We start from the raw sequence: 5,732 nt of genomic DNA on the forward strand, positions 1-5,732 counted from the left end.
TGGGTGCCAAAATTTTTATGGCCACGAATCCACAAAATTTTCGGCTATGTTCCAACTGACAAACATACATAATAGTTAATAAATGATAGAAAACAAAAAGAGAGTGAGAAAATAACTATTATAATGATAAATACAACTAAAATATCATGAAAGTGAACAAGACCTCTAGCGTTTGAAGAAAAAGAGAAAAAGAAGGCTGAAGTGCTTTGTTACCAGTATGCAAGAACATCAAAGGGGTTTTGGTATAAAGGGGTGGATCCTGTGATCTTTGGTAGGTGCAGAGGCGCGCAGTGCTTGTGGTGTTTGGACCGGTGGTCGATGGCTTCTAGACACCTTTCATGGTGGCTTGGCGGTGGCTAATATAAGATCTTGAGTTTTCTAATTTTTTTTTTCACCGTGAGGGAGATTGTGGAATCCAAATGGAAGAAGGTTGTGGGGTCTTCCTCTCTTTTGTATGAAGGTCTCTCTTGTCCAGAAGTTTTTTTTTTTTACGATCCCCATTTTGAACCGGCCTCCCTTGTTTATATAGTCCTTCATCAACGTAGTTTTATTTTTTTTGTGATTTCTTGATTCCTCTCTACTCCATCCCATTGGTGGTCAGGCATGCTGCTATTCTTTTATGCAGAGATAGCATTGACCCATCCTCTTTGGTATTTGTTCTTCAAGGTGCTTTCTGTAGGTTCCAAATGCTTGTCTCTCTTTGGCATAACTTTGTTTGGTAGCATTAAACTCCTTTGTTTTTGCTTCAACAGTGGGGGGCAAAGTCATTTTCAGCGTGCTACACTCTTCCTCAACCGTCCTTTTGCTTTGTTTTGTTTTTTAGCCTTTGCATCGTGTACCCAACGGAGGAGGGGTGTTTTACTGTGAAGAATTGTCTGCTCTTATTTGTTTCCTTGTGTCAAACGTTGAAGTGGCTGAACTACTGCTCTGCATGTACAACTAAGGATATTTGTCTTCTTCAAGAGAGGCAACGGCCAAGAGAAATTATAGCCATCTTCATTGGACAAGCCCTTTTGAATTTTCTGAAATTTCCCTTCTTATGTTTATTACTTTTTCTGGATAAGATAAGGATGGTGTTCATAAACTGAGTTTAGCAATTTTTACGGATGAGATTCACAGCTTTATCAGTGTGGAATTGGACAAATTTTCACCACTGTTGCCCCACTATTATTCGGCACTTTCATTACTGAACTTACTTACCAATTTTGGTAATTCAAATTTGCTCTCCACGAAGAGAGGATGGTTATATATGGACCACCAAGCTTTTAAATATATCAGCTAATACCTTTTTTTATTTTTGTTCTGTGTTTGGAATAGAATATATAGATGATAATAATAATAATAGTAATAATAGTAACCAAAAAAATGGTGTTCACAGTTGCCCCTCTTTAATTGTTTCTAGCGAGATAATGTAATAAACTAAGTTTATATATTATCACCGTAAAACAAATAAAGACATGAACACGCACATTTTTTTTTTTTTTTTTAGATAACTAAAACTAGATGTATGCACGGATTTAAATCGTGCGGCACATGAGCTTAAAAATGACAGTAATTTAAAATGCATGGCCTCTGAGTCCAATAATAAAAAAATAAAATACAATGCTTGAATTTCTTCCGAATATGGGTGAAAAGGAAATTTGGAACCAACTTGATATGGGTTCAAAACAAACATTGGCAACCAACTGGATATGGGTTTAAAGATAAACATTGGCAACCAACTGGATATGGGTATACAAACAGAAAGAGAAATCTTAACCGACTGGATATGGGTTTAAAGATAAACATTCGCAACCAACTGGATATGGGTATACAAATAGAAAGAGAAATCTTAACCGACTGGATATGGGTTTAAAGACAAAATAAACATTCGCAACCAACTGGATATGGGTATACAAACAGAAAGAGAAATCCTAACCGACTGGATATGGGTTTAAAGATAAACATTGGCAACCAACTGGATATGGGTATACAAATAGAAAGAGAAATCTTAACCGACTGGATATGGATTTAAAGACAAAATAACATTTGGAAACGACTGGATATGGCTTCACAAATGGACAAAAAATGTAAATTGTGTTTTTCGGCTGAAAAACTAAATTTTGATGAGCCTTTGAGTTCTGAAGTTTAAAATGCAAGGTTTCTGAGCTCGAAAGTTAAACTGCAATTAAGCCCAGGAATTTTTAATATGCAGAAAAAGTTGCAGCAAAAAAAATCACAATGATCAAGAAATTATGAGAAGAAAAATTTAGAGACCTTTCCTTTTTTTATATTTATATATATATATATATATTTTTTAAAAAAAAGATCCAAACTGACAGCAACCCAGAAAAGTTGAAACCAATCAAACCCTCATTCATGAGATTGTCACCGTATCTTGTAACTTCTTGTGAACTCATTTGTCCCACCCTTTTCGCCTCTTTGATCTTCTTGCCTTTTCCAACAACATGATGACTTGTGTTCAAAATTATTGAGTTCCACGATCAAAACCAATAATTGAAGAATTGCTATAAGCGATTTTTAGTCACATTGATAAACTTAAATTACGTTACTCGAGACATCATTGGATATGAAAGTTGATTGTACATGAAACCTTTATGAGAGGAGATATTAGGCACGAAAAGAAAATAAAAATGAAAGGAATTTTGAATCGAAACATTGGCCCAGTATCGAGTCCTTTGTCATTCATTGAATTGATCCCTTCAGCTTTCTGAATCCTTTGTTGCCTCTGAATATCAGCTTAACAGATTTCTTTTTATCTGCCTCGATTTTTGCTTAGATCGCCCTTTCGGGTTTTCAATCTAACATGCTTCTCTATTTTTCTTTTTTCCTTTTTCCTTTTTGTTGTTGTTAGGCATAGAATCTTTTGACAGCGTCAGTATTTATTGGTCTTCGTAACTCCTGCCCTTCCATATCTTGTAGAATTAACGCTCCCCCAGAAAAAGCATGTTTGACCACATAAGGGCCATCATAATTTGGAGCCCATTTTCCTCTAGCATCCTCTTGATTAGGAAAGATTTTCTTTAAGACCAGATCACCTGATCGAAATTCCCTTGGCCGGACTTTCTTTTTAAAGGCTTTAGCCATTCTGCTCTGATATAGCTGCCCGTGACAAAGAGCTGTCAATCTTTTCTCTTCAATCATGTTCAGTTGTTCATATCGTGCTTTCACCCACTCAGACTCTTCCAATTCTGCCTCCATCAAAACCCTCAATGAAGGAATTTCAACTTCTATCGGAGAGACGGCCTCCATTCCATATACCAAGGAGAAAGGTGTTTCTCCAGTGCTCGTACGTATGTTAGTACGATACGCATGTAAAGCATAGGGTAACATCTCATGCCAATCTTTATAACTCACAACCATCTTGGCAATGATCTTTTTGATATTCTTATTGGCTGCTTCAACTGCACCATTCATCTGAGGTCTATAAGGAGCTGAGTTGTGATGCTTGATCTTGAAATGTCCACATAACTTTTGTACTTCTGCGCCGTTAAGATTAGGAGCATTATCTGTGATTATTCTTTCTGGAACTCCATATCTGCAAATAATATCCCTTTTGAGAAACTTGACAAACACCTTTTGTGAAATGTTGGCATATGATGAGGCTTCTATCCACTTGGTAAAATAATCTATTGCTACCAGGATGAAACGGTGCCCATTCGAGGCCTTTGGATTGATTAGGCCAATAACATCTATTCCCCACATTGAGAACGGCCAAGGAGACACCATATTGTGTAGTGGAAAAGGCGGTGAATTGATACGATCTGCGTACATTTGACACTTTTGGCACTTTCGAACATATCCTACGCAATCTGCCTCCATGGTGGACCAGTAATATCCACTTCTCATAATCTTGCGCGTCATCATATGTCCGTTGGCATGAGTCCCACAAATTCCCTCATGGACATCAATCATGATTGAATGAGCTTCACGAGCATCTACGCATCTTAAAAGGGTGCCATCATGACTTCTCTTGTACAAAACTTCTCCATTCAAGAAAAAAGCCATCGATAACCGGCGAACGGTCTTTCTATGGGTTTCGTTTGCCCCAGTTGGGTACTCTCTATGCTGAATATACTGTTTGATATCAAAATACCAAGGTTTACCATCTGGCCCCTCCTCCACACTGGCACAGTAAGATGGTTCATCTCTCTTCTCAACTTGGATGGGTTGGACATCACTATGGATATCCAGCTTGGTCATCGCAGCCAACGTGGCTAGGGCATCTGCAAATCGATTCTTGTCTCTAGTTAAATGCGAGAATTCTATTTCTTCAAATTCTGCAATCAAACGAGTCAAGTACTTTTGGTAGGGCACTAACTTCACGTCTTTGGTCTGCCACTCGCCATTCACTTGGTAAATGATAAGCGCTGCATCCCCAAATACTTCCAACTGTTTTACTCCTAAATCGATTGCAAGACGCAAACCGCTTGCACAAGCCTCATATTCTGCAATGTTATTGGTGCATTCAAAGCCCAACTTGATGGCCACTGGGTATTGTTTGCCAGTTGGTGAAATGACTACTGCTCCTACGCCACTGCCGTGCATATTAACTGCCCCATCAAAATACATTTTCCATGCACTTTCCTCAATCTCATCTTCTTCTACTGCCAATATTTCCCCGCCTGGAATTTCAATTTGCATTGATTGGTCGTCTTCGAGGGGATTTTCAGCTAGGTGGTCTGCAATTGCGCTTCCCTTGATCGACTTCCGAGTTACGTATTGGATGTCAAATTCTGACAATATCATCTGCCATTTTGAGACCTTCAAAGAAATATGAGGGCTTTCAAATATATACTTCAAGGGATCTATTCGAGATATCAACCAAGTGGTGTAATACAACATGTATTGTCGTAGTCTTTTTGAGCTCCACACTAGAGCACTACACGTTTTCTCGATTGCCATGTAACGAACCTCACATTCATTGAACTTCTTGCTAATGTAGTACACAGCTTGCTCTTTCCTATCTGACTCATCACGTTGCCCCAACATTGCTCCCATGGAGGTAGGCAGCACAGTCAAATACAAAATCAAAGGGCGACCTGGTGTTGGCGGTACCAAGATAGGGGGATTCAATAAGTAAGTGTCGAACGCCTTCTGGCAATCTTCATCCCACTTCCCTGGTTGGTTCTTCCTCAATAGCTTAAAGATAGGCTCACAAGTGCTAGTTAAGTTTGCAATGAATCTAGCAATATAATTAAGTCGTCCCAAGAAGCTTCTCACATCTCGCTCTGATTTAGGGGCAGGCATATCTCGTATTGCTTTTGCTTTTTCCGGATCCACCTGTATTCCTTCTCTACTAACAATAAAACCGAGCAATTTTCCTGAGGATGCGCCAAAAACACATTTGCTAGGGTTCAATCTCAACTTGTACTTCCGGAGTCGTTCGAACAACTTTTGCAGGACTGTCACATGACTTTCCCCTTCTCTTGACTTAGCAACTATGTCATCCACATATACTTCAATCTCCTTGTGCATCATGTCGTGGAATAATGCAACCATAGCGCGCTGATAAGTAGCTCCTGCATTCTTTAGTCCAAATGAGCAGTTTTTTCTTTATCATCGACATCCATGAGGATTTGATTATACCCCGAATATCCATCCATGAATGAGAATGTATGATACTTGGCCGTATTATCAACAAGCACATCAATATGAGGAAGTGGGAAATCGTCCTTCGGACAAGCTTTATTTAAATCCCTGTAGTCTACACACACCCGGATTTTTCCATC

At 38.8% G+C, this 5,732-nt stretch overlaps 1 pseudogene; it reads right to left on the reverse strand.

Annotated features, from left to right (window-relative positions):
• Nucleotides 1-2,850: 2,850 nt before the first annotated feature.
• LOC133317338 (uncharacterized) lies at nucleotides 2,851-5,726 on the reverse strand (annotated as a pseudogene).
• Nucleotides 5,727-5,732: the final 6 nt, after the last annotated feature.

This window comes from Gastrolobium bilobum, unplaced genomic scaffold (genome assembly GCF_033153095.1).
Source record: "Gastrolobium bilobum isolate Gb01-03AN ecotype WA unplaced genomic scaffold, APGP_CSIRO_Gbil_v1 utg27994, whole genome shotgun sequence".
Taxonomy (NCBI): Eukaryota; Viridiplantae; Streptophyta; class Magnoliopsida; order Fabales; family Fabaceae; genus Gastrolobium; species Gastrolobium bilobum.